Genomic DNA, 9,889 nt, shown 5'->3' with positions numbered 1-9,889 from the left:
TCCGCTTATTTTATAAACATTTGATGTAATTAGTTAATAAACTATCTCTCTCTTTAGCTACACTAGGATAGCTTTACGTATTTGAAGGGCTAATAAATCAACATGTATAAACCAAATAAATCAAAACAAACCATGCAAAAACTGACTTCATACCTTTTGTTCATGTTTTGAATTAGCTTGCAAATAAATATTCAAACCAATTTTGATAAATACAAAATGAAAATAGCTGCAATCTATGGATTTTCAATATTGTACCTCTTTAATTTCTTTGAAATTCATATATTTAATAACTAATGAAATTTATTTTTTGTGGAAACAATATGTATTTATTTGCTTAATTTATTTATAATTGTATTCAAACTCGTATGCATATTTGCTTCGTTGGAATTTATATATGTATACTTCTCTAAAATTTACCCGTGAATACGGGGAGCAAATGACTGAGTTTTATAGACATGAAAAATACACATAATTTGGGAGGTACATATAAAAAAAATCATAGAGCAAGGTTTTTTTCAATACATATCCCTAAAACTGTAGATATTTTAAAATTTGACATCCATACTACTATAATTCTAAATTTGCCATTAAAAGTGTTCTCCCTCATTTTCACCTAATTTTCTTAATGGGGTTAAAATTTTAATAAAATTTAGAGTAAATTACCTTCATAGCTTTAAATATTTCAAGAAATAGACATGTCACCAAAAGAAAATTGTGCCAATGAATCCAGTTATTAACAAGCAGTCAACAATCCTCTACATCTTAAACTGTAGAGAATGCCTACAATTATATGCATGGACAAATAAAATTAGCCTATACATTGTGCCCCACAATTATTAGGGGTTTATATAATTTATTTAGTTAATATAATACATGAGGTCTATAGAGTGAGAGAAGACTATTGGCGAGTTGCATGCATCCTTTACGTTCTAGGATGCAGAGGATTCTATTGCCAGCATAAAATGCGGTCCATAATGTGATAAAAAACTATTTGTGAGTTGTAGGCATCCTCTACAAATATAAGATGCAGAGGATCCCATTGTTTGTGTGCCATTGGATGAAATCTCACTAAACCCTAAGGAATTTTCAAAGATTTGCAGTACACCCTCAATAACATTCAAAATTGCACTAAACTCTAAATAACTATTGGAATTGCAAAAAAATATCCAATATTTTTTTGCATTCTACAGATAATCCGTATAAATAAGAACCAAAGAATAACATAGAAAGACATTTTGGAGGGCAATTTCGGCAAAAGAAACAGCAAAAATACAATTATGGTTTGGACCCCGACTTGAGCCTAAGTAAGAATAGACAAATGACAAAAGACGAGAGCCACTAAAACTAAAAGGGGCTCAACTAGAACTAACATACCACTAGAACTAATGCTTATATTAGAAATAACACTAGCTAGAAGTTAGAACTAACAAAACATAAGCTTACCCAAATAGAAACCAAATAGAAACAATTATTACTTGTGTTCTTCCATGAAAGCTCTTACAAATCTGTGATTATCGGTTCAATTGAAAGCTTGCCCAAATCTGAAAGATAAACAAATAAAAAGTTAATATTATATCAAATCATTTAACATACAAAAACATAAATGGTAAATACCTACGTCTAACTTCTTAAGAGCATCCAAATCTTCTTCAAAGCAAATTTTGCTTGAACCCGGCGTAGCCAACAAGTTTCGAAGCCAATCGGAAGTGCATACTAGCATTTGTACCATTCTCGTAATCAATGAGCTCCTAAATGGATCAAGTACTCGGCCACCTGTACTAAATGCAGGCTCAGAAGCAATTGTATAGATTAGAATAGCCAATACATCACGAACCATCCGAGAGAGAATTGGGAACCTTACACTATTAACTTTCCTATAAGCTAAAATATCAAAGTTACTTTGATCGACTTCAACATCCTCGCTTAGAAAATTTTCCAACTCTGATTTTGCTTCGACACTTCCTTTTGCGGCTTTCAACCTTTTAAACTGACTTCTTACATCGGTTATTTGATTAACATCACCATTTTCAATATTATTAGATGAAGCACCAATTGATTGCCCACTTGCATCTATTTCAGTTCCATATTTAATTTTATACTCTTTGAATAATGCAAATGTGACATCTTTGATGAATTTTAACTTATCAATATTTTATTTCTCACCGTATGTAAGCTCAAGAATAAAAGTCATAAAGTCTTCTTTATTTCGTGGATCAAGAAGCGACGCAATGTAAATCAACATGTTCGTCATCTCCCAACTTCCCCAATACTTCTCATATTTATCTGTCATTCTATTAGCGATTCTAGCATATGATGCATCATCAGACAATCTCCATTTTTGCAAATCACAAGCAACATTACCAATTTCTTGAAAAAAAATTACTTATCACATATGAATAACCTGAAACACGTAATGTTAGCTCATAAAATTTTGCAAGCAAAATGCATAACCTTCTCACATTAACCCAATCATCCTCCAATGACAGTCCATGAGCTCCATTTTCATTACTTAGTTCAAATCTAAAGAAGGGATCCTCTTCACCATATCTTTCAAAAGCTTTTTCTTTTTTTTGAGCAATGTTCAACATCAAAAAAGTGGAATTCCATCTAGTATATACATCCAAACATAAAGATGAACCAAATTCAATTTTTTCTAGTTCAACACAAGTTTTGAATTTAGCTAATCTATATAGAGATTGCCTCACATATCTCACCGCCGAATGAACACGGGCAATGGAATCCCCCAAGCCTTTGAGCCCATCACTAACAACAAGATTGACAATATGAGCTATGCATCCCATATGAAGATATTTCCCACCCAATATTGTGCCTCCCTAATTGTTGAACCTCTTTTTTAAGTATGTAATCATGGTATCTATTGATGTCTGATATCAAATAGTCGATGAGGTCTTTCCGTCGAGGGATGCAGTTTTGATCTTCGCACTGACGGCGAAGAGGGAGAGGATGAGAGGTGGGGACGACTCCTCCTCCGACTTTATGCCCGGTCCTTGGATTAGAATTCCTGATCCTTCTGCGTAAACAAGAAGAAACCCGTAAGAGGGCGGGGACCGGTTCTCCCATGGTACATTCGACGGTCAAGTCAGCTGATGAGCTTGAGTAGGGTTCGAGAGAAGATCCGAGGATCATTAAGGTCCTGATATTCATTACTCTTATTGAGTTTTTAAAAGAAGGCATAGCTTTTAGAATTGCTTAGAGCTTTAGCCGAAAAAGAGTTCAGAAGTCTTAAAAGAGTTAAAAGTCCCAAGAGAGTTCAAAAAAAAGTCCCCCTACCTTTACCCCCTTACCTCCTTTTATAGTCCATTGCCTCTGAGATTGACCTTTGGTTTTAACTAGGCATAGGAGGGCGGTTGCGGAGTGAGCAGACAGGCTGCTGAGTTATCCTTCGCTTTACAGATATCGGCTGGTGACTGGAAGGAAAGTCATTCGAGCACAGGAGAGGGCGTCTTGGAAATATCTCAGATTTGATAGATAAGACAGGACGGAGGATAGGCCGACTGTTTGGGCCTCCTTCACTTTACAGATGGCGGCTGGCGACTGGAGGAGAAGTCATTCGAGCACATGAGAGTATCTTAGTGATCTTTAGGAAGTGACTTGTGGGCAAAGTGAGCTATTTTCGCATGAGATTTGTCAAAGTTGAGATCTTGAAAGGATCGCTCAATAAACTATGGTGTTGATTGATGTATATCTGAAGGTGACTTAGCTGGATCTTATCCAGTTAGTAAAGATGGGTCGATTTGTGAGTTGTTCATATGATTTGACCAGTCAGTCGAGTGAGCTTATGGTCGAGTAAATTGTCGAGAAGGTGGTCGAGCCGACTATTTGGGGAGTCGTCTCGACTTATGAGGGGTCGACTAATCCCGTACTTCATGTCAGTAAAGGATGACTCGTCTCCTCGGTGGGTCAATAGACTTGAACTTGTCTAGGCCTTTGGACCACTAAGTTGGTTTGGACCGTAGCTTTTTTGGGCCTATGAAGATAATCTTTCAACATTTTTATCTTTAAATGGTAAATTACCATAACAGTTAGCCCCTTTCATTCGGAGCTGACTTTAGTCGGGTCCGAGTGAAATATATATAAGTTTGCTCAAGATATTGAGGATTTTTAGCTAGTTGAGCATGGCTGGAGACATGGTGTAGGATTTGCTAACCATCAATCTCCGTTGCACTGATGTTGTTGGTATCGGGAACCGCTTTTTATTAGAGAAAATGAGGCGTCGTAGGCAGAGCGAATGGCGCTTCACTTGCCAATTGATTGGTGCACGTTACGAGTGTCGCTTGGTATTTCGAGTGATCCGTTTCTAGTTTTCGAAGCGGATCTTCCTTGGTTGCTCCAAGATCGTGCCTCTTGAATCCTTCTACATGCTTTTTCAGAGGCTATAAATATCCCGAGTGCTGTTGGAAGAACACTCTACATTAGGAACACCCTTCTTCATGTTAATTCCTCCTTTCTCCTTAGAGATTTTTACCATGGCTCTTCCTCAGAACGACTGTGAGAAGAAGCTCAGAGCTTTGTACTTGTCCTGCTCACGAGTGACAGTGGATGAGGCAGCGTGGTTGCATGACAAGTATGATATTCCACGCACAATGACACTAGGAGCACCGGACATCATTACCTTGATGCATATGCATGGTGAGGGTCGGGCGCCTCTCTATCTGGCGCATCTGTAATGTGGGTTGCGCCTGCTGCTGCACCCATTTATTAGGGAGTTGTTTACTACTTTGGGGGTTTCCCCCTGTTAATTCCATCTGTATGCCATATTGTAAAACCCCACAAATTTTAAATGAGTATATTGAATTACTAGCGAGAAAATAATATTAATCAAATATGTATTTATGCATACATATATAGAAGGTGTATATCAGTGTTTTGAGAACTATATTAGTGTGCATATGGGAGAGGTTTTGATTGGTGTGAGCATCAGGTTCATAATCATCTCTGTTGGCGATTTCTTGTTCTGAGCGGTCGACCGCTGATCGGTCTCGCACTCAGGAAATTTCTTTCCTGCTGTGCGGTCGACCGCACTGGGCGCGGCGGTCGACCGCCCAGCAGACAGAGAGTTTTCTTGGTTTCGGGTCTTAGCGGGTTTTGGGTCGGGTCTAGGGGTTACTATATTATCTAATGAACCCGGGAGAGAGCTCTTTTGATCTGAAATCAGAACCCTAGCCTCCTCTCTCCCCTAAAACCCTAGTTTCTCACTCTTTGGTGATTTGGGGGAGCTTTGGAGGGTTTTTCAGCGGATTTTTGGTGGATTCAGCGAGAGGGATCATCTTCCTCCATATCTAGGGCTTCGTTTTCGTCGTAGGCGAGTAACATCTCGCCCAACTTTATCCCTTTTCATTTTTATACTTAGATTTGAGTTTTCATCCGGTTTTTATTGAGCCCAAATCGTATGTTGTGTAGATAAAGTAGATCTTATGGCTTGAGGTGCAAGAATCATATTTTTCAGTAATAAAATTTCACTAATGAGGTTTAATTAATGAGATTTTGATCTGAAACGCTTTTATGAGAGTTAAACTCATTTTTTTTATTTGTTTAAGAACTTTTAAAATCATGTTGATTAAGGTTTGGGATTTTTGATAATGAGGTTTTAACCATTTAAACTGGTTGTGTATTGCCATAGTTCACTATAAAAAGGTAATAGTATAACGGGTATAGATAACCCCAAGTTTTTATATGAGTTCGGCAGCTGACAGAACCCAGAATGGGGTTCTGTCCGCCCAGCGGTCGACCGCAGAGGACTCAGCGGTCGACCGTCGCATTTTTCTGCCAGCAGAATTGTTTCTGCCCTTTGGGCGGTCGACCGGGATGACCTCTGCGGTCGACCGCCGCTCAGCTTCTGAGCCCAGTGGTTCTCGGGTCTGCGAGCGGTCGACCGGAGTGGACTCTGCGGTCGACCGCCGCACAGTTTTCTGTTTTATTTGTTTCTGCTGTATCGTACACTCGTTCGAGTGCTTACTTCAATCATCTGACTTTGACTTTCAGTTGTACTAAGCATCTATGCATGATAGATGACCTGAAATACATGCCTAAAATCACACGACGAGTTGAGTGTGAGTTTTGCATAAGTAAACCATACCTTGTATATCACTAATTGCCTGCTCAGTTGCACAGTCCTCGTGTTGGACTATAATCCATAGAAGTCCTTGTGTTGGACTATAATCCATTACAGTCCTCGTGTTGGACAATTATCCTTTTATCTCATGAGTTGGGAAATCTCTATATCTAATTCATGTATTGGACATCTTTCTTAACCCTGCATGCGACATTTCACAGGAGTTATGACATAACACTTATGAAGAATATGACACCACATATATTGAGAGTATGATATGACACTCATGTCGAATACGACATGGTATTTATGTGGGACGTTACATAATATAATTGCTTATATATATGTATATATTTTGTGATAACTGTATTTTCTTATACAACGAGCCCTCTCCATTGGGGTTGGTTGTGATGTTGCTCGCTAGCGCTTTGACGCTCGTTGTCCCTCCCCCTTTCAGGTCACGAGCCAGGAGCCCGGAGAGTCGCAGGTTGATGGCGACACACTTTAGTGCTCGACTATCTATTCTAGCTATGTTTTATTTTGGGAGCTCCACTATAGACTTTGCTTAGGCAGTTGAGGACTTTACTCTAGATGTTGTATAGGCTGCGTGCCTTATTTCCTTTATTCAGACTTGTTGTAATTGAGATGTATTAAGAACTCCAGTTTATTCATTTCAGATTTTGACTTTATATTCCTGTATGTTGGATGATGAAATACTATTTTTATCTCTATCATTTTCATCAGTTATCTCTTGTAGTATTTTTCACTTGCTTTGTGCCTACACCTGTTATTGACCCACTAGAGTGATAGAATTGTGATGGTGAAACATGTTATTGCACGATGTGGTGCATGGCAGGTTTGACATTCTTGGTTTCACCTCGGACTGCAGCCTTGTGTGAACCCAGGGGCGTCACAGTTGGTATTAAAAAAAACTTCGTGTAGCTGTAATATGTGCTTTATGATGAACAAATAAAAACAAAACCCATTTAACATTTCCTTAGGATCATCCTGTGTCGAGTCGTGGAGCTAGGATAGAGTTTCCTAGGATTCATGTATAGAGTCCGTAAGGATTTCCTAGTATGAGTGAGGACGACTTATGCGTATACCTCAAAATTTGAGGAATTTTTTTTTTATGATAACTATTTTGCAAATTTAAAGTATTTTGTGTGAATACTATATGTTGTGAAGATTGTATTGTGATACGCTATTTATAGAAGTTTATTTTGACTCATAAACTTTTATTGTTCTTATGATCAGAGGGATGTCAGGACGTGGTAGACCTCGTACCAGGAGAGCTACCCAGGCAGAGTCACAGCAGACTCCATCAGAGCAGCAGCCAGCTCAGTCCGAGCCTCAGCAGGCACCACCAGGGCCGCAGCAGGCTCCTCAGTACTTGGTGGATCTTATGGCTCCTCTCATTGCCCGGATGACGGCCATTGAGGACTTGGTGACGACTCATATAGCACCACGGACACCACCACCACCGGTAGCTCAGCAGCAGGGGATACCGGCCGTTCCTGTTAGAGAGAGACCCCCAGAGGCCACGCCCGCAGCTATTCCTTTAGCAGTCCCAGACAGAGCCACAGAGCAGGAGGCTTGGCTCCGTATGGTGGAGAGGTATCAGAAGATGAGGGCACCAGAGTTCCAGGGGTCACCAGACCCTCTTGCAGCCCATAAGTGGAAGGAGGATGTGGGCAACATTCTTGACATACTCAGTGTGGACTCAGTTCAGAAGCAGAGATTGGCATCCTACAGCCTGAAGGGTGATGCCGGGAGGTGGTACCGACTTCAGTTCCCTCCAGAGCAGAGGATGACCCTCACATGGGAGGACTTCATATATTTCTTTGATGGGCAGTACATTTCCTCTGCAGCACGGACAGGGAAGGAGCTCGAGTTATCCCGTCTGACCCAGGGGGAGGAGAGCGTCAGGCTCAGATGTTCTTAGCAGGGCTTCGCCCTAATCTCTGTCGGTACCTCGTCTTGAGGAAGTTCTATTCAGTTAGGGAGGTAGCTGAGGCTGCCACTTCCCAGGAGATTGAGACTTCCATGTTCCAGAAGGACAAGGAAGGGAAGGCCAAGACCGGACAGAGTGGGGACAAGGGCAAGAACAAGAGATCTTTTTCTGGACCTCAGCAGCAGCATCAGGGTCCTTATAAAAAGGGACCCCAACAGGATCAGAGGGCGCATCAGCAGCGCAGGTTCCAAGGGTCTTGCTTTAACTGTCGCAAGGTCGGACATAAGGCATCAGAATGCCGTAGCGCACCAGCAGGAGCCCAGCAGGGTAAGGGTCCGAACCAGCAGCAGCAGCGACAGCAGGGCAGAGGTCAGGGCCAGCAGAACAGGCTTGAGGCACTGCCAGCAGCTCAGAGGACTGAGGGTCAGATTCGGGCAGTTCATGATATTTCTCAGGGGCAGATTATCCCATATTCTCCATCCCCATCAGCAAAGCAGTCTTCAGCCACAGGCAGGGTTTATGCGGTAGTTCCCCGTGATCATGGAGCCAGTGGAGCCGTAGTGGAGGGTACGTTCTTTGTGAACTCCTTTCCTTGAGGCACCGCCAGCAGCTCAGAGGACTGAGGGTCAGATTCGGGCAGTTCAGGAGATTTCTCAGGGGCAGATTATCCCATATTCTCCATCCCCATCAGCAGAGCAGTCTTCAGCCACAGGCAGGGTTTATGCGGTAGTTCCCCGTGATCATGGAGCCAGTGGAGCCGTAGTGGAGGGTATGTTCTTTGTGAACTCCTTTCCCGCCCATATTCTTTTTGATTCGGGAGCCTCGCATTCTTTCATATCGCATGCATTTATGGCTAGACTCCAGCTCGTAGCTCAACCACTAGACACCCCTCTATCTGTTTCCACCCCTTTAGGTGAGGTAGGCAACCGATTTGCGGAGTCATTTCTGGCATACATCGAGGAGGTGATGCGACGGGATCAGGGTGCTGAGTTGTTGGAGACTAGAGTTGTCTCAGAGTATCAGGATGTCTTTCAGGACATACCTGGGTTACCTCCTGTGAGAGAGGTTGAGTTCTATATTGAGTTACAGCCAGGCACAACCCCGATATCCCGCGCACCCTATCGCATGGCGCCAGCTGAGATGAGGGAGCTTCAGACCCAGTTGGATGAGTTGTTAGCTCAGGGTTTTATTCGCCGGAGTCATTCTCCGTGGGGCGCACCGGTCCTCTTCGTGAAGAAGAAGGACGGTAGTATGAGATTATGCATAGATTATAGAGAGTTGAACAAGGTCACTATCCGGAATAGGTAACCACTACCTAGGATTGATGACTTGTTTGACCAGTTACAGGGTGCGCAGTATTTCTCGAAGATTGATCTTCGTTCTGGCTATCATCAGTTACGGGTTAGGGAGATTGATATTCCCAAGACCGCCTTTCTTACTCGATATAGTTCTTTCGAGTTCTTGGTCATGCCATTTGGATTGACCAATGCACCCGCGGTATTCATGGACTTGATGAACCGGGTTTTCCGTCCTTTCTTAGATCAGTTTGTGATCGTTTTCATCGATGATATTCTCATTTACTCGAGGTCGGAGGCGGATCATGAGGAGCATCTACGGATAGCATTGAGGACTCTTCAGGAGCATCAGCTGTACGCTAAGTTCAGCAAGTGTGAGTTTTGGCTTTCAGAAGTCAGATTTCTTGGCCATGTTATCAGTAGAGAGGGGATAGCAGTGGACCCGGCTAAGGTCACGGCAGTTCTTAATTGGGAGCCACCGAAGACGGTGACAAAGATTCGCAGCTGTTTGGGTTTGGCTGGTTACTACAGGAAGTTCATTCAGGACTTCTCGAAGATTGCGACGCC

Source organism: Asparagus officinalis, chromosome 9, assembly GCF_001876935.1.
Source record: "Asparagus officinalis chromosome 9, Aspof.V1, whole genome shotgun sequence".
Lineage (NCBI taxonomy): Eukaryota > Viridiplantae > Streptophyta > Magnoliopsida > Asparagales > Asparagaceae > Asparagus > Asparagus officinalis.
This window is presented reverse-complemented; position numbering follows the sequence as displayed.